The 27,042-nt window shown below is 45.3% G+C and overlaps 1 protein-coding gene across 6 annotated transcripts in view; it reads right to left on the reverse strand.

The window, feature by feature from the left end:
• Positions 1-20,948, reverse strand: part of FOXP2 (forkhead box P2) — a 441,997-nt gene extending 421,049 nt beyond the window's left edge. For 2 of the 6 annotated variants that reach the window (XM_064447164.1, XM_064447173.1), the window contains exon 1: positions 19,018-19,282. The gene's annotated coding sequence lies outside the window, so the exon portion shown is untranslated. Of the gene's footprint in view, positions 1-1,250; positions 1,351-15,378; positions 15,398-18,426; positions 18,484-19,017; positions 19,285-20,797 lie in introns of those variants that run through there. The other 4 variants (XM_064447252.1, XM_064447190.1, XM_064447198.1 and 1 more) reach the window with 4 other exon arrangements.
• Between the last annotated feature and the right edge of the window lie 6,094 nt (positions 20,949-27,042).

The following is a 27,042-nucleotide window of genomic DNA, read 5'->3' on the forward strand; positions in this document are numbered from 1 at the left end:
AACGTCCACAAGACTAACTGATTAACCTCTTTCAAACTCCTTTGGCAGGAGACCTATGGAAAATTTTAGAACAGATTATTTGCTGATATGCTATGGTAACTCCTTGTTTTCCTGTCTTCCCTTGTCTGTTTCTACCTGTTTTCTCTTCCCGTACGTTTAAATTGTCCTACTTCTGCGTTGGGACTCACAGTGGTTCTGTGCACAGGACCTAGCGGCAGCCTTCCAGATCATGTCCAGAGCTCTAAACCACTGTCAAAGGACAGACATGGAATAACAAATATTGGTGTGCCAATAAGCACACTAAGCCCTCTCCTGCGTCTTTCAAAAGAAAAAACAGTGGTCAAACTAACATTAACATTGATACATTTCATGGTTGTAAGGGACTGCTGGCATAATTCCTTCAACAAATTTGGGTGTGTGTTAGGAAAGACCTTAAAGCACAATCTGAAGTTTCCCAGTGAAACCTACTTTGAAGTCCTTATTAACGTCGTCTAGTGAATAACTACTCTCAGTGTTAAAAACTGCTCTTCTCCTAATGGACTTTGTTATGCCCTTACAAAGTGGATTGACAATCCTCAATAACCAAGTCTCTCCTCTCCATAGTCTCTTTTCCATACAGTTTTTTAAGAAACTATAAAAAAAGTCAACACCAAAAAAGGAAGGATGGAATTTAGGCAGAGACATCAGACTTTGTTATTCCTATTTTAGATACACCTTTACACATCCAAAGGTATAAAGTTCCAATTTAAATTTAAAATGTCCATGTTCACCTGATAAATATATGTCTTTTTTAGGGTCACAACTTTGCACTCTGGATACAGATCCCAACACTGAAAGCAAACCTTGCAATAATGTCTCCAGAGGCATGCCCTTGTATTTGCCTGTACTTAAACACTTTAGGTGGTCAGGGTTCATACACTATTCCAATTGCTCAGTACCATTTCCCATCATCTTAGTCATGTACTTCTTTTGTGTTTTATCAATTGACTTATTTCCTCTCCGATTTTTTTAAATTTTTTTATAAGCTTCATATTTTACCTTCACAGAACTAGCAAGTTCAATTCATTACACCTCCAAGTCATTAAAAAAAAATCCTTCAAAAATATCAGACTATTCTTGTCACCTTTATTATTCTGTATTACTTCCTTACCAATTTAAAAACTTTTTCCTAAAATCAAAGTTGTTGGAGAAATGAAGCAATGCCACTCAACAAAAGCAAGAGCCAAAGCAAGAAAAGTGTTATCACATACCACAAAATTATGAGAAACAGTTTCAAGTCTCACTTATGAATCAGGTCTTCAAAGATTTTCAGTCTCTAAAAATACACACCCTTCTCTCATATTTTTGTCCCTGTGGTAGAAAAATCAAAAAAAGCTAATTAGAGACACACCTCCAAACTGTAAACTGACTTTATGTTCCACCCTTTTTATTCTTTTACAAGCTGAATGGTGTTCCTACCAAACCAACTTCCCACGCAGCATGCAAGATCAGCGTAGGTCTAGCATCTTCTCTGATGAGCCCCAGCTGCAGAGGACGGAAATACTGTACACTGCAGAACATATGGGGTACCAAGTTTTAATAGCCTGATTCTGTTATGCTTGGTTCAGAAAGTTTTTACACATCCTATTAATTATAATATCAGTGAGGCTTCCCCAGCAAACAAGCCAAAGCAGCTGAGCTCTGCAAGAAGTTTTTCAAAGGTATAATGGAGTTAACCAAAGGGCATTAGTAACTACTGAAGGAAAAGGGGGGGGGGGGGGGGGGGGAGAGATAATAAAAACAGGCAATCAGCTACAAAACATGAGATGAGACTTGAAGGCTACTATTCCCTCTTTCAAGCATAAGATTGATTTTCTACTGCATCCCTAAGCAAATTACTTGAATCTCTAGCCTTACAGAAATCAGGTTCCACTTTAACTTTTTCCTGATACATCTGACATTTCAGCTGACATGAAGCACTTTCCATTGTACGATGATTTCAGTAAAAATGGGATGGTTTCTTGTACTATCACGGTATTTTATGAAGCTTCTTCACTTTGTGGAATACCTCTAGTTAGGTAGAAGTTTTAGGACCCTCCTTCTTTGATGAAATACTCCTTTTCTAGAATCATCCCCTCCACTGTTAGGATCCAATTTAAATACGCATGAAAGAAAACTGAAAAAGTACAAGCAAGCAAAAGCAAACAGAAAAATTTCAGAGCTGCACTCCTCAGTATTAGCAGCGCTCTTGAAAACTTCCAAAAGCCAAGATTAGAAAGGATTACAGCAGATAAAGGTTTCTTTGGCCTGTATTCTGTCTTCCAGAAGTATCTCACACCACAATTACAGGGGCTCGCTTGCTTAGGACCTCAGCCCTGACAAGCCATTGTCATTGTGCAAGGCATCACGTGCCTCGCCACAGCTCTCGTCCAAAAGCCCTGTCCTGGCCATCCAGGAGGGCTACAGCTACAGCTCTAATACTCCAGTTTTTCCAAGACCTGGATTTTTGTAGTTGAACATGAAATGAGTTAAAGCACTTTGGAGAGCTAGAAGCAAGTTAAACTGTCTGCATAGATATAACCTTTGTATTTTCTGACAGTTCTACAGCAAAGGACATGCATTGTAATCCCAGGAGTTCAAAAACTGGTAACTGGCCTCCTTAAAAAACAGAGAACAGAAATTCCCGTCCCCTCTTCATCCTTTCATTATCAGCAGGATTATATTTCTTTTTTCCTTTTTTTTTTTTTTTTTTTTTTGTTAAATCTGAACATATTTTTCCATCTGGCCTGTCTTGAGATTTCAGAACTCTCTTGTCTGCCCATTATATCTGTGTGTGAAAATCAGTAAAGTGCCAACTCCAGGAGGTAGATTATGTGTTTTCCTTTACGTAGACAAATACATACACAGTGACAACACAGCTTTTTTGTCACCTACACAACTATTTGTGAGACAGCAGAGGAACGCAAGGCACCAGTATTCCTAATTTCTACTTTCTAAGAGCAGTACATAGCCAAACACTTCCAAAGACGAATGGTAACAGCATCTTCCTTTGCACCATCAGCAATGTCTATGTTTCACCCTGTACGTGGAAACCATGGGCTCCTACCTGGGCCAAGTTAACCAAATCAATTATTATTAAGAGACCAATCCTTTGTCATGAGGGTCACACCATATCAATGTGACTTACCCAAGTGTTCAGCATGGTGTGTGTTTTCTGAAAGGCTATGAGGTAAAGCTGATGGGCCACGGGTCTCCTAGACTACATATCTGAATCCTATTTTACATTTTGTATGAAGTGACTTTAGTGCCAACATTCATCCATCCATTTTACAGGTAAGATAACAGAGTTATCTCCTTTAAAGAAAGAGTACTAAGCCTTAATGAACAGTAATTACCAAGGAAGGCATACGCATTTTAACAATATTCAATGTAAGAGATAGGCCTATTATTCTTGTTTCTATTAAATCTGCCTTAAATAAAAAGATACTTGAATGAAAGCAGGATGATCTTTTTCTCCTTCTAAATAAATAAAATCGCATGAAAGCAAGAGCTTCCACAATGGAGCCTACAGCAGGTGCAGAAATTATGCTTCATTAAATAAATTTGCACTGCTTAGTATTTGTTTCAGTCTGCAGTCATTTGTTATTGTTTTGAATCATATTTATTTTTTTAAATATTTAAGTTATTAGTGCTCAAATTTAACATCCCATACAAACATAAAACCATCAACAGGAAATTCAACTAAAAAAAAAAAAAGATACAATAGTCTGCATGCGATTATGCCGAACCTCAAACAAAAGTGCAAAAGCAATTGATCAACCTTAAACAAGGAAAAGCTCTAGATCAACAACAGGGCTTAAAACAAATTAAAACTTTGGAAATGGCCACAGAACTGGCTTTTTTTACTTCAACTACACTGAATTTTCGGAGACTTCAAGCTGTTAAAATTGCAACCCAAAGACAGAAACACTGCTCATGTAGTTACTACATACATTCATGCAAGATTTTTTTTTTAACTTCTTTCCAACAACAACAAAAATGCAGGCCTCAAACGGACCTTACAGTTGTGGAAGAAGCAATGCCTTTGATGTTATCTCGTAATAATCAAACTGATGAAGTCAAAAGTACATTTTAAAACATGCTGATTTGTGGTACCGCTAACAGTCGAGTTTTGTTCAGGGCATTTTTTTACTTTTGTGACATCTACTGAAACTGTATTTGCTGCAAGTACATTAAATTGGCCATGTAGAACTCAAAAGCAAGATTTTCATTTATGCAAAATATGCTTTGCAGGAAATGGATGGTAGAGGTGGAAGCAGTCTGGATACAATTATCAGCTGTTTTAATAATTATTTAATTAGTATTAAATAATACTAACATAATAATTAGCTGGTTTACTAGGCCTTATTGCAAGACGCACGAACACATGGCATGAATTTAACTTAAAGAATTTCTTTTAAAGCATTAGAAAATTCCAGGATGAATCATGAACACTTATGTACTAGCTAATTCACTTTGTCTCAAGTCTTCTGGGACAAACTGAATAGTACAAACTACTGTCACTGTACTCAAAATGCACACAAGGCCTTGCAACAGTGAAGCCTAGTTGATGCACTTCAGCAATAATAGGACTTCACCTTTCAAATATCACATCCACATTAAGCCTGTAGATACACTGTAGGAAATATCAAAAAGATAGGTCTCTTACAGCAGGTTTTTAAGGCAACCATTCCCATTCTTCAGTTATACTGAAGCAAACAGATGATTTGGGGGCTAATTAAAGAACTGTTTTCCAAATCAACATCATCATTCTTTTTTTTTCATTCAGTCTTCTTTTACTGGATATGAATGGCACTTTCAACTTGAAATAAAATCCAAAACTGGAATGCAAGAGGAGAAAGAGGCTTACTCAGTACTTGACTTTGACACTGCACAAGGAGGAAGACCAAGAGCTAATTTGCAGCAAGGCCCAGAGCTGTTCCATCCTGTTGGCTTGATGTCCCTTCAACTAATTCACTAGGCTTTTGAAATCTATGCCAAATGGGTTGGCCAAAAGAAGCACTGAAGTTTATCTACCATCGTAAGATGATTCTCCACTAGCTTTTCACCTGCCTTTTCTATTCACACTCCTTATTTCCCAATAATCTTACTGAACTGGGCTGTCATGGTTGAGATGATGAAATGTATGGCAAATGCTGTTGCAGATGAGGCACCAGCAATCACAGTCTTATGTGCAGGCACAGAAGCCTTCATCCCAACCTTGTGGTCTGCAGCCATCTGCAGTCCTGTACTTCTCTGTTCAAGGGGTAAACCAGACTGTCTCTAAACCCAGGATGCAAGCTGTGGTCACTGGTGAAACAAAGGTTTTGGCCACACTGAGAAGTAATGCCGCCTGAGCTGGTGGGTACCTGAGTCTGAGAAGAGGGAAACCCTCTGTACACTTACTCCAGGAGAGTCCACTTGACAACCAGCCTGGTGGAGAGACCAGGGAGGAAGCTTTCAGCTGCTCCTCTGGTGAGGCTGGGCCATGGCCAGAGAAGTGCACAAAACATCTGTCTGGAGGCCAAGTATGGAGCTCACCAGTAATGATGCACTGGCCCAGGGGACAGGGAGAGGCTCTGGTCCTTCCTCAGGAGATCTCTGGCACAGCACATTCAAGTCCTTGAATAAAGTGTGTGAAATGGCACTGGAGAGAGAGAGACTGAATGCAGCACCTCTGCCTGTTTCGACGGTACTATTGTATTTCTTGTCCACTTCCATCATGATTCAAGTCCATTTTAGAGCTCAAAACACTACAGTTATACCTTGATACAGTTAAAAGCAAATTAACAGAAAACGGTGCATTAGATGAGGAACACCCTGCATGAAAAAACAACCTACCTAGAAAAAGCACTGACACTTTCCTAAAGAATATATGTTCCCCATGTATGTTCCCATACATTTCTGTTCTTAAGAGTTCAGGTTAAAAGTATAAAGTGAACACCTTCTTCATGCAACTAAACTAGCCTTTGTGAGAAAGAATAATTTCAGAGATATCCAGTTTCTCTCAGAAATATTTTCTGCACACATTTAAATAATTCACAAGGAAAATGCACTGTCTACTGAGAGGATGATAACATTTGTTTAGATCAACCGAAAAGCCAGATGTGAGCAATACTGCCAACACCACCAAAAGAAATGGGTTTAGCTAATTTTTCTCATTTGGACAGTATCTCTTTCAACAGGCCATTAGCTTCTTAATTTTTCTTCTGTGTAAGTGTCAGGGCTATCACAAACTGGTGCAGGCAGTTAGTGAGAAACATAACAATCTCTGAACATCACATGCAATGCAAAAACCTGTTTCTGCTCTCCTTTGTCCATACAGTCTTAACTTACACCGAGGAAACACTTCCAGTCCTCATCCAAGGATCTCCCTTTACAGAAGCCAACCCAGTTCTCACAGTTACTGTGCCTGGAGTAGGGCTAATTTCTCAGTCTTCAGAGCCTTTCAGCAAGTGGATGGGAAGCGGTAGATAGATTAAATTAGAAGATCAGAGTTTACAGTCACTGAGCTTCACAAAGCAATTTACTGGCATTCACTATTTAATTATATCAACACCTCATAACCATTAATGAATTTATCTTTACTGCACTGAGATTAAGCAACTCCATCATGAAGTTCCACAAGAAGCCTGCATCTGAGCCAAGAATTACACTTATAAATTTTAGGATGGCACTTTGTCTACATCATCATCATTCTTCACAATGTTAAAAGCAGTTAATTTCAACCTCATAAGCCATGACTGCTGCCCCTTCCCCACCTACTTAAGATAAAAAATGTTTGTTTCTCTTAAGGCCATTCTTGCCCACTACATCGGTATTGCTCTGCTCACCGCTGACAACAGTTCACTGAATGTAAGAAAAACAAGTATTTTTCAGTAATAGGCTGATAGCCTGTATGCGCAAAACCTGCTCCCCCTCTCCAACCCACAATGCCCCCTTGAGGCAAAAGGGAAGGGAAATGAAAAAGTGGAAAAAAGAAAAAAAGAAAAAAGAAAAGAAAAAAAAAGAAGAAAAAGGAAAAAGAAAAAAAGGCTTCAGAGCTTTCTACATTAACAGGGGAAACAGAAAATAGGAATCCCAACAAAGGCTGTCCAGACTTATGACACTCGTCTTATTTTTCTCTGCTTAAGCACTCCGTTGGGTTTTTTTCCTGACCTCCTTTCTGGTATGAAGCTTCACTGCCTTAACCACTGTCCAGAGTGGTTTCAAGAAGTGTGCAGGAAGGCAAGTTCTTAAATCCTTTACATATACACCAAATTCTACATATACACTTAGGTATCTGGTAAAATAAAAAAAAAGGAGAAATACTTTATTACTTATTTTTAACTTACAACTCTAAACAAACCCACATTTCTACAAGGCAATCAAAGGTAGACAAACTAATATCGATAAGTATTATATTTGTTATTCATAAAAATTGATCTTTAAATCTATTATAATCTAGTGATCCCTACAGACCTCCAACAGACATGGCCCATGCCTATTTATCAAGCGTTAAACAAGAAAGTAAAGATTTCTGGGAGGCTTTCAATTTTGTGCCTATATCTTGGATTTAGGTTGCTCTACTTGAAACATAGAGAAAGAATTTTGATTTATCTATTGTACCTGATATGCTTTTTGTATTTCTGTGTGCATCAGAAGTACAAAAACTTTCTAGAGACAGTAATTTACGCTAGGCTAATAATTACTGGTAAGAAAGATACTGGAGAACAAAACAGGTTTTCTCAATATACTGTACCATCTTCCGCTAGCAGGCACACACAAAATACAATGAGAACAAATTACATTCAGATGGTACTGATGTTCAGGATTTTAATATCGCTCTCCTTACTACAACTATATAAAACTCTCTGCATAAAGGTTACCTCTAACACATCTTCCAACTCTTAAACACATTAAAAAACACCCTTATTACATTGTACATTTAACCACAACACAAGAAAAGGTTAGCTCCCAATAATAACCTTATAAAGAAAGTACAGTATCAGTTAAATGGATTTTAAGTAAGGGTCCAAGATCATATTAAGCAGCAATTATAAGCTACAAATTGTATTTCATATCTTCAGCAAGAATTAGCACAAGTCTTGCTGAGTCAAATCTCTGCTATAAACCTCCTTGCCATGCTTTAAATGCTGCAAGCAGCTGAGCCCTGAGGGGTTAAAGCTAATGCTAAAGGTGAAGGCTTGAAGAGTTGACCAGGTATCTCGTGGCCATAGATCTAAGCATGTCAGTCATGGGCAAATGTACCATACTGCGTTCGCCAGTGAAGGCCAGGAGTAATAGTTCAAGTTCATCAGCTCTTGCAGAGCCTACCAGGGCACCAGCAGGGTAAAACATTATTTTCACCGTGCCTACAGCGATCTGAGCTGTAAAGGTGACACTGGATGATGACTCACTATTTCCATCCGTCAAAGGAAGGTAAACACACTAAGAGTGTTTCTTCCAAATGATACCTCCTGACAGAGAGACCCCCTAAGTGTCAGGAGTCAAAAGAAACAAAAAAAGAGCCCATTCCAACCCGAAGGCCTCAAAGAAGGAGCAATCTCTTACCACGGCCCCCCAGCTCAGCAAAGCAGCAGTCCTTGCAGCCTGACCCAAAGCATCACCTACTCAAGCCATGAGCCACTGCTCTCTGCAGCCAGGCTCTGAGCACGCACCTCACCACCTCTCCCACCACCACCGGGAAGGTCCCCCCACAGCCCACAGCACAGCAGGCGGAGCCAGGGGACTTCCCCACTGGAGGAGGTCTCCAAGAGGAGCAGCTCCCTCCCTCCCAAGCGTGCAGCGCAAGGCTCAGGTCCGTGTCTTGTTTTGCTACCGAAGCATTCCAGGCTGCATCAGTTTGTATTGCAACACAAATATTGTGCAACTGCAGGCTCCTTCGTTCCAATTAAAGTAATACTGCAGGTGACAATGAGAAAGGTATTTTTAATAGTCTGTGGTCACATCCTGCTCGCATTCATTTGTGACTTAGGTCAAGAGAAATTCAGCCAAAGGAAATTACGCTGATAACTGAATTTGGAGCAAAATTGCATGCCTGACAGTGACTTGAAAAAATGGCGTCTTCCCCATTCTGGTAGTAACTTAGTGGTAACCACAAAGACCCAAAAGGCAGTCATTGGGTATAGAAAAGTATTTGTAAAACTATATTTAAATGATATATAATCAGAGATTTTGATATAAGCACTACTGATCCACAAAATGTACAGATACCTATGTACAATAAGGCAAACACTTTAAAATTTAATTCTAGTTACTGAACACATGTACTGAAACGGAAGTTAAACTAGCACTCTAGTTAAGTCCAGGACAGCAGGTTACATTTTTACACATAATTGAATAATATAAATGTGTTATTCTACTGACTCACGTGAAGATTTAAATCACAAGTGCCCAGCCTGCAACTCAGGATGACCAGTAGCTTGCTCCATCCGCCACCTTTCTCAGACGTCGCAGTAGCTTTCCTCTCATGCAACAACCAAACAATGAGGGAGAGGAAGAGTCTCAAGAAACCAGAGCAACATCTAACCTGTAGCCATACCCCTTCTCAAGGAAAGCGTAGCAAATTACCGGTGTTCATACACTACGTTGCAAGCCCAAAGCTCCTGGGAATTGCCAGACTTGCTGCACGTGTGCTGCAGCACTGACCAGGCAGCACATAACACCCTGCAGCCACAGCACAAGGTATGGATGTCATGCTTGGCTGATTAGGCTGGACACCACTGTTTTAAAAAAAGTATGCATGTTCATCTTCTAAGGAATGTCTTTCTCGTATGTCTTTGGATCCTCACCAATGGTGTTTCTGACTGCTATAGTCTTTTAAAATTAATTTACTGAATAAATGGAAGTGAACTCTTGAAAGTATTTAAATATTATTAAAAAGTCACCTTGAATGTGGGTTTTTTTCATCTTAGGTGTTACTTGCTCAGAGCCTATCAAGAGTTGGTGTAAGAACCCACATTGAAAGAAAAACCGAAAATGCACTTGGATTTGACTTAAATACACACAGTCGTCCATCACCAGCGCCAGACTCAGTGGACTGGATGAGCAGCTAAATAGCCAGTAACTTCTCAGCCTCAGAAACCAGTTTTGCACGTGAACATACAAACACATCCAAAGCATCAACCAAGGCCAGTGCCTGCGCCAAAACAAGGAGTCTTCCCATCAACTTCAGGAAGTTTGGGATCAGGGCTGAAGGCCTTGGGAGAGATTGTTCAACACAAGTATGTGGCCATACTCTCAAGTACCTCCTCTCCTGAAACATGAGACAAGTCAGGCTGCAAGAAGGGCACCTGTGTGCCACAGAGGCTGGGAAACAGGGGGTCCTGCTGGATCCAGCTGCTCCATCACTCGCCGCTCCAGACCCCACTGCCAGTCCAAACCCCCCCCAAACCCTACAGCCACCCCAGGGGCTGAGCAGATGCTGGGGCACAGCAAGACACCAATGCCACAAGCCATGTTCAGTCTGGAAATTAATTCAAACCTGGTCTGGAAGCACCCTCATTTTTTCAAGGAAGATTTTTGGAAGGGCAGGTTCTCCCATCACAACCCTTAAAATACCTTATGTACATTGTGAAAGCCACCCTCCAGCACAGTCAGTTCTCACCCAGGAGAACCCCACTCTTCCAGCGCATTCCCTGTTTTAGCAAAGGACTGAATTTTTTTGTCTTTACTGACTGCACTCTTCTTTAGGATCTTTTCTGCCCTATAAGCTGAGATGCAGTAAATCCATCCAATATATTCATTTTCCTTCTGAAGGCCACAGCCTCCTTCCCAGAAAGCTGTGGCTGGACAGAGGAACCCTGCATCGCTGCACAGCCACATGTGCAGGTGCAGGTACGGACTCACACTGCTGCCAAAGCTGCACAGCTCTGCAGGAGAAACATCCGAGCAATCATCAACTTCCCCACCTAGCAGTGTCCTGCAGCTATACACAAATATTTTGGCAGTTTTACCATTCTCCTGCCTTCTCTGTGATCACTTGAAAGCATGATATGGCTCCCAGACACAAAACCCAACCAAAAAAACCTCATTAACATTTTTAAACGGTTATCATACACGGTGCATGAGACACAAACTTCTGGTTGCTCAGGTATACTTCATACCCTTTCCTGGTCAATAAAAAACCAGAGACTTAAGAACAGGTTGGTCACCACATCCAATGTTAAACACATCTTTAAATCTTTTAACAGATGTCAGTCACTTAAAGTAGAATTAAAGACCAAATATGTCAAAGTTTCTGTCACAATATGCTTAATTCCTTTTCTTAAGCCAAATGTACAAGGATTTATGACACTTTGTGAAACATCTTCCCTATATTCAATACAGTTACCTCTTGAATTACTGACCATACGTATTCTTCAATGTACGCTGACAGTTATTGTGTACTGAGAACAATTTACAGGCATCATCACAACATTAAAAGTAATTTAAATGCATTCAAGACTGGTAACAAATGAGTCTGAATGAATTTCTGCGTGAAGGCATTTCATGATCTTTAGCAAAGTACCATCCTAATATTTTTACAGTTTTAGCACCCATGTATTCCACTAATTGATTTCCAATGAAGAATGATTTTTACCACATATCAGGGAGTCCTCAGCACCCTTCCTCTTACATCCACCATGCTATACAAATGATAATCATTTACTCCTTATCGAATTAAGTGTATTCTTCTACAAAGAAGAAAGCATGTTGACAAAAGTGAAAAGCACAACAGTTCACCAACTATGTGTATCTCTGCAGCCTGTGCACACCTGACTGCATTAGGTTTTTGTGTTTTCATTTTTAGGTCATGAGAATACTGTAAGTACTGTAATGAAACCACAATCCTGTCTGTGTTCTCTCTCACTGAGAAGTGCCTTGAATCATAAATATTTCAATTACTGTGTTTCAGACTCTAAAAGATACCAACCTCTGTTTTCTATACACTTTTCTTCCCCTGTATCTTCAAAAGAACTCTTCCTCCTCTGCCACACCAAGAATGCAATACTTCGATTTGCAGTAAATAAAAATCAACTTTCAATGCAACAACTAATAAATAAGTTTCCAAAGACGGACATTGGAATTAACAAAGTCTAACTATTTTTTAAAATAGCTTACAGCACTCTATGATCTACATAGTGGCCAGTGTAAACTGGCATGACATCCGCGCCTGCCAGATCTGTGCTTGACCACGGGCATAATGCCAGTGTGCAAAAAGGTTGTTATTTCTTCCCACAGGTGAAGCGAAGATGAAAAAACTTATTTAATATATTGGGCACCAAATAAAATTCACATCGCTCTTTCTCCCTGTGAACCTGAGCCCCTACTCCCTGAGCGGCTGCCCACCTCCTGGCAGCGCTGCCTGCGCCTTCGCTGGCTCCTTCCCAGCCACATGTTTTCTCTGGCCTCTTTCCACAGCACTCCCCAACTCTCCATTGTTTGTGTGTTGTCCCTCTCCTTTCCAAAGCCCTCCGTGGCTTCCCACCACTAACCCTTAAAATTTCCTCTACTTTATTTGTACGTGGTTAAACTTGACAGTTTCTGATCTTCTTTCCAAACAGTCAGATGTCAACTACAGGTTTTATTACACAGGTATTACCCATCGCTTGTACTAGGTGGGTTACAATTCCAGGAGAACAATGTGCCTCCTCAGCATCAATACTAAGACATACAAAAAGAGAAATCAACAACATAACTGAAAGTAACTTTTTTACAAGAAGACTTAGCATCGATGGAATGCCAAAGTTTAAATGGTGTTTAGGGATATTCACCTCTTTTAAATTTTCTTTGCCATTCCCAGGTAAATTCAAAACTGGGATCTGATGGATCCTCAGCACGGTATTATGCTTGAAACAACTTGGTAACTCGAGATTTTTTCTCTAAACACAAGTTTCTTAGTTTGCAGACTGAATTATCTGATTCAGTCCTGTCAGACAAGCAATGCAATATGCTAAACTTGTACAGCCGTTCTCCTTCCTTCCCTCAGAGGTCAGATCACGAAAATCATAGCGGTAATATCCACCAAGATCGCACTGTTTTAACATATACATGTGTGTCAAAAATTTAATTTGTCACATTATATAAATTACATAATTTCAAATTACATCAAATATATAATTAATATTTTTAAATACATCATGTTGGTTTAGGTTTAAATAAGGAAGCTGGACAATGGAATAACTCAGTATTTAAATTTACTTAGGAGAGAAATTCTGACCAAAGTTGCAAAATATGCATCATGTTGCAAGAGAAAAATTAAATGGTTCTAACAGGATCATCAACAAAACACCAATCTTAAAAGACAGGAAATTTTTCATAAAAGGGTAAGCATATATCCAAAGAAACAATGTGCTTAGAAAAACCCAACAACTTTCTAGTTATATATAACGATATACCACCTAGCTTCAAAATGCCACTCTCCAAAGGAATTTCCAGTTTGGGGCCCAATAGCAAAGAGTATCTCCCACAGGGACACGGTTGGCACAGGCCCACTGGAATCCTGGTCGTCCTCACAACATCCTGGAGGCACACCAGCTGAATCAGGACTGACATTGGCAATTTACAGAAATACTTAATTCGATGCGATTCACAGCCATGGTCTGATGCACAGCAGAGGTCCAAAGCACCAGCTCACCAAGAAGGATGTGCGGCATCTCCGTGGACCCTGCAACCACAAGCTGTCTGGAAACTTCTCAAAACAACGGCACCCTACCACCTGCTGCCCATAGGAAGGAGGGAGAAGATCGACATCTCTTGGTAAACAAGTAAGCTCCACAGGTAAACTAAAGCCATCTTGTGAACCCCAAAGAGGGCTTGGGTTTTGTAACAGAGATCCACTCCAGAAGGGCCACCATGCAAGAGTCGGGGGGGTGGGCAAGGGCGGACAGGGCAGAAAATGTCCCTTCTGCATGTTGAATGAAGGTGCTGCCTGTCCCTCAAACCTATCTGCCAGTTGTTCCTTCGCACAGCCTGATCAATTATAAAGTCCTCTGCATTGCCTACAGCCACAGTGAAGCCCTCTGCCACCGGGAGGAAGAGACAGCCACACTTGGGGCACGTCAAGGGTACAGCACGCGGTATCCAAGGGAATCGGCGCTACCCTCAGCAGCCAGCCTCACTAACGTACGTATTTAAATAAGAAACAAACTGCAGCGAATCCCTTTCCAGCTACAGATGTGTGATTACTATTTGCAGGAAGAACGAACTAACTAAACGGATAAAAAGTTAAGCCTACAATGTTCTTATTCCCCCTCCTCAACAACCTCTACCATTTACTAAAAAGACTTAAGACAGTTAATAGTATAATACAATGTGCTTAACATTTTAATTGCATTTTCCTTAGAACAGGAACTGAAATAGTAATACTAAACACAATTCTACACACAACTCACTCTTCAGAGTTCAAACTTTACTTTCTAACACCATCCCAAACTAGACTTCGGTGAACCAATAAACATCGTAGCAACTGTTCATTAAAGAGATTATTTTCAGCTACTTCAGTGATGACAGCATAGGCACGCTATTGCTGGCACTTTTAAATCCAGCTTTCTGACATAAAACATGGTCTTGCCCTTAAAACGCAAACCTAGCAGAGTCGGGGTGGAGGGGGTGGGGGGGGGAGTAGAAAAGCCAAAACAGATGCAAATCTTGCATCAAAGGATAAATGCCTCTTCTAATTTGCAGTAAACATCTTAGAAGATTTTAAAAAGTAGTAAGTGTGATTAAACTCCTGAGAGCCTCAGAAAGGAGAAAAAAAGATGATCAGTGTTAAATGATACTTGTGGGATTGCTCCTTGTTTTTATGCCAATCTAGAAGTTTTGAAATTTAAGTTTAAAACTACCCTTGGAAATTATTACAATAAGGTACGTAAACTCATTCTGTGAAGGAGCAAATGTGGAATAAAACCTCCAAACAACTAACAATGAACTATATAATTGGAATTTTAAGATTAACTTTAATTTAAGAGGTTAGTTTATTACAGCTAACCTTTTCTCTAATTTCATCCTTTCTATTCAGTTTTTCTGGTGTCACTAATTTGCACATACAATCAAGAAAGATCTCAAGTCAAAACAGGACAGGGAACCGGAATCTAAATGACAAGTATTTCTTCTAACAAGGATTAGTTGAGAGGTATGCTACAGTGGCTGTGAAGAAAAATTAGATAATTTGCATTACTTCTAGACCCACTAGCTGTCACAAAATTTAAAAAGAGTAATCAGTTCAAGTGTACCAAAAATTATTATTTTGCAACAAAGTCGATAGCATTTTTCAGTTTGACCATGATTTGCAATTTTCTCCAGTCAAAATCATTCCATGGGTACTTCTCAGTGACCTATGTCCTAAATCATTTTCAATTTCTACAAGCAACTGACCTCTTCACGATCTGACTCACAAAGAAAAAACATGATGACTCCCATGAACCATTCTTTTTCAACCACCATCAGAATTTAATTTCTCCAAAATAAACCTGGTAAAAATAGAAATGGAACAAAAGAGTACTCAGTGTTCAAGAAATATTAATTAATCACTCTACCAGAAAGATAGATAAATACCAGCCCTCACATTTTGATGATGAAAAACAAAGAGGTTAAGTGACATTTTCAATGACACACAGCAAAACACTGCCACAACACGGATCACATCTCAGAAGTTTTCTATTGTTTTCAGCCCACTAGCCTCTAATAACTCCTGTGCATGCAATGCTGAATCAGGTATATTCCTCAGAATATAAAAAGCTTGTCCTGGTTCACATAAATCAGTCCGAGGGGGTTTGGGGGGGTGTGGCGTGTGTTTAAAAAAGAAAAAAAAAGCTTATGCTACAGTAATTTTTTTAAATACATTAGAGTCTAACAAGAACTTTTCTAAAAATATACTGCAGTCCAACAGGAATGTTTCTAAGCAAATACAACTTTAATCTTAAAACGTTAGTTTTGACATATTCTATTACAGAAAGCATTTAAAAACGTATAAGCAACAGCTGATTACTGAAAAAAAAAAATCAGTCACTTCAAAAACCTGTGAAACTCAACACCTGACTACCGAACAAACCGTAGTGCAGCTTTAAAACAGCACCGTGTATTCATCAATTAAAATGGTCCTGAACCCGATATACTTCTTTTACTCTCCCTCACACTCGGGAAACTCTAATCTGCCTGTTCCCTATCGACCCTTTGGCAATTTTACACAAATCTTCACTGAAGAGAAAGCTACAAAACATTTAATTTTTTTCCTCTCTCAAACGTTACAAACACCTCACTGTAGCAAAGATCTTGTGAGAAAAGGTAAGAATCACCGAGGTTAAACTAAAAACAAAGAAATACCCAAATATTTACACAATTGATTCTGCTTAAGCTGCCTGGTAAGGTTACTGTTAAATCTTAAAGCCTACACCAAGAAGGCCTCACATGAGGCAGTATATTTCAGGCGCTATGTCTTAACAAAATAAATTAGAATGTCTAATTACGTATCTTTTGTATGTCACTAAGTGACCTATCAATTGGGATGAAGGTTACCGTATGTGTTTTGGAAATGCTGTGTTTGAAACACTCTTCCCTTTCCCTCGACCGTTTAGTATTCTACTATTCCGAGTAGTTAAATGAATGATTTAAGTATACAAAAATGCTACAGAACACTAGTGTTTTGTAAGCTATATTAAAATAGCAAATTGCTGCAAAACAGGGGTCTTTTCAATATCCGTATTTAATACGAACAAATGACTATAGTCAGGAAAAACCTTAAATTAAAAATAAATACTAATTTGAACACTAAAATCTATATCTCACTCACAAGGGTTTAGTGCAGCATTAGAGAAACCGATTTAATAATTAATCGTATTTTCTTTAAAGTAATATTACTAGCAGTAATGTTTTTCCTTAATGGTTTTAAATTACCTAGCGGGGGGGTGGGGGTGGGGGGAATTAAACCTGTCAAAATCTCTTAAAACTTTGCCTCTGACTTCTTTCTCCCCTTCCACAAATTAACGCCTGTACACAGACACTGCGCGCAACTTCCTAGTCCTAGGTTTGTAACAAAATTTCCACGGGCCTGATCCAAGCCCATTGAGTCAATGGAGCGATTCCTACTGATGTCAATGGAAAGATCCCCACTGACTTGAGCGAGTTTTGGATGGGGCTTTTGTGCGGGGAAAAGGCCAGGGGAAATCCTCTTTGAAGGGGGAACTTCTGTGTTTCTCTCTGTAAGAAAGCACATGAACACACACAGCTTCTTAAAAACAGGAGCGACTCCCAGGTAAAGCTAACTGCATGTTCTTCCGTCCGCAGCTCTGCTCTCTTTACGTGCAGATGATGACACTGTAAATTTAGGGTGGCTACTTTTGAGATTTTTTTCCCCTGAGACTATTCCAGCAGCCCGCTTTCTGTCCGGACTGTTCTCACAAGTTTTAAATGAATGTTTTCCTGCCTGCACTTACTGCTTGCCCGCAGCCCAGGCTTTGCCCCTCCACCAGGAACCCCATCCTGGGACCTCATCAGCGCTCACCAGTGCACTCGGCCGGGGTCTGCGCTGGCAAACGGGCCCGCGGACTCCTGAACCTGACGCGAGCCAAACTGAACTGCGGGGAAGAGAGCAAAAACGCCCACGGACAGTCTTCACCTTCTCCACGCAAGCTCGGACGGGCTGGCAAACGGCTTTCCAGCAGGTTAAGGGAGGCCGAGAGCTATGCAGCCCGCACATCCCGCGCTCGGTGCAGCAAAAGCAGAGCGAGAAGGCACCCATGCTCGCCCGTCCCTCCTCTCTCTGCCCGGGCGCTCCCGACCTGAAAAGCAAACTCCAGCATGCCTCACAGCCACGGGCTCGCTGCCTCTCCCCTCTCCTCAAAATTAAACTTTCAAAACTTTCCGGGTCCCGCAGTCCTCTTGAATTTCAAGAGCCAATTTCAAGGGAAGGCCCCCACGCACCAGCCGCGGAGGCCGCCCGCGGAACTCCGCAGCTCTAACATCATTATTTATTAATCCTTGGTTTTAGGCTTTTTTGTTGTGTATGTGTGTATCTTTTGGTGGGGGGGTGCGAGGGAAAGGGGGTGCAAAGGAAAGGGGGCGGGGGGGGGGCGGACGGAGACACGGAGGGACGCTGCTCCCGGCGCAGCCCCACACAGGCCCCCCCCACGGCCCCGCGGGCCCCCCCCCCCCCCCACGGCCCCGCGCCTCCCCGCCCACGCCAGCGGGGGCGCCCCGGGGCCGCAGCCCCGAGGGGGCGGCCGGCGGGAGCGGCGGCCCCTCGGCTCGGCGCGGCTGGGCTCGGGCGGGCGGAGAGGCGGGGTACGGGGGGTGCGCCTCGCCCTCCCTCCGGCGGGCAGCACACAAAGGAGAAACGTGACACGTTTCTTCACCCGGGCTGTCTGCTGGGGAGGTCTCGGGGGGTGGAATAAGGAAGAAAACATAAAAAAAAGAAGAAACACTCACACGCGGGGAGGGGAGGCGAGGTCGGCCGAGCGTCCCCGGCACACGCTCCCTCGGAAGCCCGGCCCCGAGCCCTCCCCGCTCGCACTCCTGTCCCCGCACCGGGAGGCTACAGGTTGTTTGGTTTTAATTACGCGGGGGGGGGTGGGGGGGGGGGCGCGGGTTCGGCGGCCCCGCGCGGCCGGAGGGTGGCCCCGCCGCCCCGCGCTGCCACCCCGGGAGATCTGGGGCGGGGGGGTTGAGGGGGGAGCCGCCGCCCCGCTCCCGCGGCCGCTCCGCTCCGCTCCGCCGGGTTAGTCCGGCTCAGCCCAAACTCCGGCGGGGCACAGGCAGCCTCGTCCCGCCGAGTGGGCCCCCCCCCGCCCCGCTCCCACTCCCACTCCCACTCCACGGTGCATTTTTGGGAGCGGTGCCCCCGGGCGCCGGGAGACCTGACACATGTCACTCCTGCGGCCGCGGCCAAACTTTCCCGCGGCGGCGGCAAGTCAGCGGCGGCGGCGGCGGCGGCGGGGCGGGGTGGGGGGGGAGCGGGTGGAAGTAGCGAGTCACACCGGGAAGCGGGGGGAGGGGAGGCGGGGGGGGGGTAGCACTTACCGGGAGGAAGCGCGGTGCGGGGCGTCCCGGCGAGCTGACACCGAGAGAAAGGGCGAGCGGAGCCGCGCGCACCCGCGCGCACATGCAAAGTCCCCGCGGGCGGAGCCGGCGGCGGGGCGGGCGGGCGCGCGGGGCCCTGCGCGGGCGCGGAGCGGTGCCTCGCGCTGGCGGCGGCGCGCGGCTCCCTCCCCCGGCGCGCGGGTCCGCCCGTGTGCGGAGCGTGCCGGCTGTGTGTATGTGTTTTGTTGGGAATGCGGAGGGAAGGGGGGGGGGGGGGGGAGCAGAGGAAAAAAAAAGGCAAAGCAAAACCCCGGCGCTGCACGCACCGACTGCTTTGGAGAAAGGGGGAGTGAAGAGGGAGCCCTCACATGATCGCGAAGTGGCCTGCACAGAAGTGCTAATAACGCGCGGGGGGGCGGCGGGGAGGGGGGGAACAGCGGAGGGGGGATGGCAACACACACACACACACACACACAAAAAAAAGTGCCCCGCTCCGCTCCGCGCCTCCCCCGGCCGGTCCCCGCCGGGGCGGGCGGCGGGTCCACCTGCTCTGTAAACAAACCGTCGGGGAAGTTGTTTGCTCCCGGAGGCTGCCCCCTCCCCGCCCCCCTCCCCCCCCCCCCCGCCGCCGCTCCGCTCCGCCGGCCCCGTTAGACACAACGAGTTTAGCAGACGGGCGGAAAACAAAGCCGGGTGTTGTACTGGCAGTGCCGGCTGTCTGCAGCCTGCTGGCAACCCCCGAGGTGCCGCGGCACTCCCGCGAAGGCAGGCCTCGGGGACCCGCGTGGGAGGGGGGCGGCGTGGCGGGGCGCCCCGGGCCGGCGGCGGGTTTGCCGAGGGGGCACGCGTGGGCCACGAAACTTTCTTTCCCCCCCCCCCCCCCCCGATATTTCGGAGCAAGGTGCAGGGACTCCCCCTCCCCCGGCCGCCCGCAGCGGGGACCGGCCGCTTCCCGCGTCTGGCTGCCGCTCCCCACCGGGAAAAACACTTTTCAGTGATTCCCGAGCGGGGGAAGGCGGGGGGAAAAGTGCTGGCACCGTGGCGAGAGAAGGGGCGAAGCTGCTGCCCGCGGCCCCGCCGCGGCTCTCGGTCACTTGATGCGTTTCGGTGGAAGGACTCGCGTGGGGGCGGAAGGCAGCGCACGGCTCTCGCCTAGCGGGACTCGAGTTTTACTAATTCGGAGCCCACCTAACCGCAGCGCCGCACGCGCGGGGCCGAGCGCGAGGGGCGCGCCGCACGCGCCGAGGGCGGGAGCCCCGGAGCGACTGAATTCACCGGCACCGCGTTTTATTACATTAAATTTTAAATCCCACAAACTTTGCCGTGGGCTGTTGCAGGCGAGGCGGGAGGCGCTGCCCGCCGCGCCGCTCGGCCCCCGCCGGCACCGGGCGGGGTTGGGGGGGGGGGGGGGGGCGGAGCCGCCGCAACTCCGGGAACTCGGCGGGGCCCCCCGCGGCGGCCCCCGGCCCCGCCGCTCTCCCGCCCGCTCGCCCGCCCGCGGCGGCGGGGCCGGGGCCGGTGGCGGGGCCTGGCCGGGGGCCGGGGCGGCGGCGGGGCCCGTGCGGGGCGGCGGCGGGGCGGCGGGCAGCCAATGGGGCGCGGCCGGGTTCGCGAGGTGAAAGTTCACCGCCGGGGCAAGCTCGCGGCCGCCGCGGGGGCGCGGCGCTGCCGATGGGTGGTCGTAAAATATATTTATTTGCTGCTCGCGACTCTTTTGTCTCCTGTGTTCCCCCCCCCCCCCCCCCCCGCCCCGACACCGCGCGGTTACCGGGGAACTGACCGCTTTGCGAGCGCAACGGTTGCGGGTGACCCCGGCCGCGCACCCCGCGGGGCCGCGGCGGCGAGGGACGGCGCTCCCGCGCGCAGTCGGTCTCAGCGGCCCCGCGTCCCGCCGGGTGGCGGGGCATGGGGGGGCACGCCGCGGTGCCCGCCGACCCGCTCCGCGCCGGCCTGCAAACGAAATCGGGCCCTGCGGGCTCCGGCCGCCGGCGCGCCCGGCGGGGAAGGGCGGGGGGCGCGGCGCGCCGCTGTTCCCCCACAGACGCTCCCCGCGGGGCGCGGACGGGCGGGACGGCGCGGCCCCGGGGACAGAGGCGGCCCTCCCTGAGGAGCCGGTGTCAGCGAGCGGCGCCGCGCACTTGTTGGAGGGAGACCCGACCGGCGGGGCGGCGCGGCCCGGCCCACGGGCTTCGGCGGGCGGCCGCCGCCTCCCCGGACGGGCGGACGGACAGACGGGAGCGGCGGCACACGGCGACCCCCCTCTACAAACGGGCCGGCCCTGTGCGGCCGCCGTCGGTCCGGGCGCCCCCCGCTCCCGCCGGTGCCCGCCGCGCTCCCTCCCAGCCCCGGCTCCCCCCGCCGGGGCCGCGCTTTGTTTCGAGGAGATGCAAAATCCCCCCGCCTCTTGGCGGCCCCGCCGGCAGCCCCTTGCCGTGGGCACCCACGCGCGGTGGGCAGCGCCGTGCGGGGCTCTCGGCGTGGCTCGGGTCCGCGCCGCTCGCCGGTCCCACGCGAGAAGAGAGCCCAACAAGCAAACACTTTCCCGGTCTTGTTTTGGTTTGCTCTTTACAACGACGATTACGGCGTAAAATGTAACTGGGCTTTGACATAAAAAAGGCTGGTGCGTTTTATTTGTTCTTGTTTACGGGTCCAGATTTCATCTGCACAACTGCATTGTGTTTCTCGCTTCACATAAACTGCTTTGAAACCGTCTTCCTTTAATTAATTTTAAGGTATTTTCTCCGTGCAGCAGGCACAGCCTTAGGTGTCTGTCAGATTGTCGTTTGCCGTTAGGATTGTTTAGAAAGCAAATAAGAAAACAAACGGACTCCTCTTCTAAATAGGTTCGTTCCCCTTCCTCCCCGTGCTCATCTCCCCAGACGCTTTGGGCAGAGCATAAAATGCTGATTTTAACCGAAGTCAAATCGAGGAGAATCTGTCTTACAACATCAAAGCGAATGGAGACGTTGCAAAATTGGTGGAGTTACACCACCATCTGTCGTTAAGCTTCGGGACTACAAAAGTTCAGACGTATAATAACTCTTAATGAGAGCTGGCAACTTTCTTTTCACTCTCTTGCCTAGAAATCTTGCCTGCTTGGCAGAGTGGGTTTCCCTGCGTGGTTCGGGCCTCCCGAGTGACAGGCGGCAGATTGCCGATGCCCATCCCAAACGTGTCTGTCCCCCGCCGCTTGGCGCCCTGCGAGGCCAAAGGGTTTCTTCTGGCACCTGATGGCCCCAAGCAAGTTGCTTTTCAAAACGCATCAGCAACCACGCTTCACAGTACTACTTTAACAGGAGGTTGCACTCATAAAACACGCACACCAAGCAGCTTAAATTTAAAAAAAAGCCACAACCAAATCACCAAAAAACCCCAGACCCCAAAATAGACCAGCAGAGCTCTTATCTCTCCAGCTGTAGGATTCAATTAATTCCATTTTGTATACCCATCCTTCTAGGATGCCATGTCCTGGAAATAAATATATAGATGATACACCTTGGAATAATATCTGGGGGAAAAAAGCTGCGATGTTGCCATGCTACCTCTGATTACTCTTAAAATTTCAAGAGCTGTAAACAAATCCTTAGTGGAATCATACAATTATTTTCTATTACCCAGTGTAAACCTGGTACCTGCTTTTGTGAGATGTCCACATGAGAGCTCCCATCAGACATCAGCTCTTTCCTAAGCTCTTCTGTTAAAGGGCTTGCCAATACCCGTTTGCCATAGTTGCCAAAGAACGAAGAAGGAAGACAATGTGTTTCCTTTGGGATTTTCTGAGTTACTGGTGCTCCCTGTGTTTCAGAGGCCAGTTGCTACTCAGAGTGAGGAACATGCAAGCAGGGATCCGTACAGAACCCTGCCATGAAAACCATCAAGTTTATCATTACTTTATCACAGTTTCTATTTTAAGCCAGGTGCGGTTTAGTAAGTATTGATCCAAATGGAGTGCTTATCACTAAAAGTCAACTTTCAAGTTGTTTCTCTTCCACTGTGAAAATTCACGGCTTTTTTGCCTATCTTTAGCCTGATATTTTGTAAGTGCTCACAGCCCTTATACTGTAATTAGCACTAGGCACGTCCTAGTACTACTATGAGGGGAAGGCGGCAGTTTAAGACGCTCACACAAATCCTGTTTCCCAACCTGATGCCTCCTCCCAGAGGAGGGATCCCTCCTCCATTTCCTATATCCTACCAGCAGATGTTGATACTCAGAAGGAAAGTTCCGATTTTAGCCTACAATTTTATATATGTTTGGTTGTAATTTTATTTTTAAGTTATTCAATAGACATTATAGCAGCAGCCAAACTAAAACAAAACAAAACAAAAAACCAAAAACAAATAATTAGGAGTTCCTGGAGGAAAGAAAAAGAAAGTACAGTACTCAAAGGTGACATGCTAGAGTTGGAATGAATTCTGCCCTGAACAGTGCTGACCAAAAACAGGGCACAAGCTGTGTCAGTCTGATTTCTCTGATGGGGGGGGGGTGGGGTGGGGGTGGGGGGGAAGCTGTGCAAATCTTTGGCTAGGTTTGTGTATTGGAAAAACATGGCACAAGTTTTGACATTATATTTGGCATCTATATATAACGATGACCTATACATCTTTCTGGATTCTTTTCCTATTTTGTGGTCAGGTTTGGAGGAATATGCTATGCTGACATTTCAGGTCCTGGTCCCCACCCATTAGTTGCATATATGAAAGTCTTATTTAGCCAAAGGTGAGGAAAGTTTTAAGACTGCTAAAGGTTTTGGTGAGTTTCCAAAGTATAACCCGGGGAGCAGTATCGCAAACGTACATAAACAAGTAGATGTGTGAGTCCCATGAACAGCTCATAACTCCTGGGAAGTTTGGCATCTGACCTGTAAGGTGGTGCTAAAGTTTAGACACCTAAATCTAAGAGTACAATCTTCCAAATCTTTGTTCAGCTCCTGAGGAGTTAAACTTGATAAGCTGCCAGTAACATTCCTTAGGCTCCTAAGATACCACTTCTGAAAATACTCAAAATAACAACTGTCAGTCAGGCTGAAACGCTTGGTGAGTTTCGTAAGCCTAACCAACCTACTAAAGTAGGCATCCTCTGTGTGGCTGAGCATTAAATTGTGACTGGGTGAAATGCCCAATCAGTCCTTAAAGCCTCCCCCTCCCTGGATACACATCCCGCCCGCCAGGCTGCATACCCACACCTCTCCCAACCCCTGCACTGCCAAGTGACACTGTGGCCCCACCAAGTGCGAAAGCTTCGGTCATGGCCCTGGAAAGCGACTGATGGCTTAGGCCCCAGGAGGGCCTAGAAGCCAATTAGACTAGTGTAATAATTTAGTTATTGTATATAAAAAAAAGAAACGGGCATTGCAGCAACTCCCCTTTGCTGTCATATTTCAAACCATCAGTGAGAACACCTGATGCTTTTATGAAAGAGCCCACATAAACACCATCTCCAAAAGAGGGTTCAGGGCCCTGAATGGCAAAATAACAGGGCATGGCAGTTAAGGGCATTGCTGCAGTTAAGGCAACGCTCTCTTTTCAGCCTTCCCTGCAATTGCCTTGAGCACTGACCACTGTCAGTTTCACTCCGAGGTTCCCAACTTCATTGCCCTGAAGCACAGGCAGCCCAGATACCCATCTCAAGGTTATGGATTATATGGGATTGCATGTAGGAGCCAGGTAAATCAAAAAAGCAGGCTCAGCAGTAAAAATGTAGTCCTGGCTATAACAAGTCTTCACAAGTTCCATCCAGGTCTGAAGCAAAACGTAAGACAGGGACTTGCAGAATTTTTTCATTAAGGCTGATGGAAATCTTCCCAACAGGCAGATTTTTCTTTTTTATTCGTTCTGTTGCTTCCACTCTCCTCTTCCAGCTGTGGTACTTTCTCACCCCTCAGTAAGAAGGTTGTGTAGAAGCATTTCTGCTACAAGCTGTGCACCGGTGGGAAGCGTCGCCTCCAATGAACTGCTCCAACCTCACTCAGAAAAAACTGTGTGGTCTGGTAGAGCGGCAGTAAACAAGTGATATGGCTGTGCAAGGCCTGTGATAGACTTGTCCCGTGAAGTCTTCCTGGGTATCCATGAGTTTTCCATGGGTTATGGTTAGCTCTCCCAGAGCAGAAATTCATCTGCCAGAACTTGAATTCTGTGGAAGGAACAATCATGGTTCTGCTTCACAGAAGAAAAAGGGATAGATGCTGTTCTCTTCCAGCCCCGAGTGTAGTTTGCAACACTGATGCTAAACGGTGACTTTGTAATACCAAAAGAGTACATAGTTATTTTCTAGCTCTTCCTTCTTAAGCAAAAATGCCTACGTTTAGGGAAATATATTTAGTAACCAAACAACAGTTATAGCTATATCTGGACAATGCTTTCCTTTGGTAACACAGGCACAAAGACCACATTAAAGATACAAAATTACACTCAGTTTCATGCCCTTTACACATCTGAAACAACATTCTGGGCATTCTGGAAATTTTGTCAATGTTGAGGGTTAGGGGACAGAGCTGTCTTTTTAGAAACTGTTTCTATGTCGTACACACAAATTAGCATGTATTAAGTAGCCATCTTTCCGCCCACAAGCACTTGTATAGAATTCATGGATTTGGGAAGTAAATTGAAAGCAGACTCTGGATGTTAACAATATGGTTAGACACAGGAGTTTTACGCTAGTCAAACACTAAATACACAAGCCCCTTGTTTAGGTTTATTTAAGAGGACTGCGGGGGCACAACCTCAGAATATGTAGTTTTAAGGCAATGGAGATACTGCCCTGTACATGTGAATTACAGAGTTCTATGAGACACAGGAGCACCAAAGTAGCTTGTTTTCCAAAACTGTACAAAACTATAATCAAATAAATGACAAAATACTACTTGCTTGCTCGGCATACCACTTGTCACTTTCCTTCAACAGCAAAACCTGTTTTTTTTTTTAATTGCTGCAGCTGCACAGCCAATACAGCTAGGAGAATCAGAGAAATTTAGGATTGTGCACCATCAACACAAGTGGGGATCATAGCACTGCACTTCCATCTGTCAGTTATTTTACTCATTGTGTAAGAAGCAAAGCAGTAGGCAACAATAAGTGACTCAGAAAAAACAGCACTTTTTAGAAAAATTATTTGTAAAGGCTACTATCATCTGTAGTGTTGGGCATTTGTATGATGGCAAACAGTTTAATGATTTTATACCCGGTTACTAAAAAAAGAATTTTTAAAGAAATTATTTTTATTTACACAGTTTCTTGGTGTTAGACATAATTTCTTTGCATGGTAGAATTTATTTGCTACGCCTAAATCCTTCTAGTAAGTCACAGTTCCTGATTGCACTTGAAGGCTGGAACTGTGCTAGCTCCTGTGGTTCGTATTCCCAAGGATGATGCTCCAGCTGAAGCTTAATCTCATATTTGGAAAGTGTGTTCCAGAGTCAGCTGCCGGAAACATAGGCACCTTCCTGCCTCAGCCCAACCATCCAGCCATTTCGTGTGCGTTTGCTGGAGTGCTTCATTCCTAAAACTTGGCAGCAAGCATCTTAGCCAGAGGAGGGGGGTTGACATTTTCTCATCAAGGGAATGATTCGTCCATCCACAAGTGTCGTTTAAGTGTCAGACTTTCAAAAGAAGCAACCAGTTTAGGAGCTAAAACAAGTGTCCAGTGCATGCTATAGAAGGCAACAACTTTTAAAGAAATCAGATTGTCAGAGGGTACACCTGAATCTTGAAAGTCTGGTCTTTAAAAGTACTTAAATGGATGCTGACTTCTTAAAAATCTCTTCTGGTTAGGGGTCCTACACAAATAAAATCCTGGCATTCTTCTTTACTGCAAATGTAGCACTTCAGCACCATGCTGCACTACACGGATGCACAGAAACCCTTTATTTTGGACCTACTCCAAATCCATGCGGAAAAAGGGAAAAGCAGTAAGCACCTATTTGAAGAATTACCTGCACTGCCCACATGTCTGCATACTTCTTACAGTAATTTATTGAATTTAATATAACAGGTGAACTGGTGCTACTTGCTGTAATAAAGGTTTAA

Source organism: Phalacrocorax carbo, chromosome 1, assembly GCF_963921805.1.
Source record: "Phalacrocorax carbo chromosome 1, bPhaCar2.1, whole genome shotgun sequence".
In the NCBI taxonomy this organism is placed as follows: domain Eukaryota; kingdom Metazoa; phylum Chordata; class Aves; order Suliformes; family Phalacrocoracidae; genus Phalacrocorax; species Phalacrocorax carbo.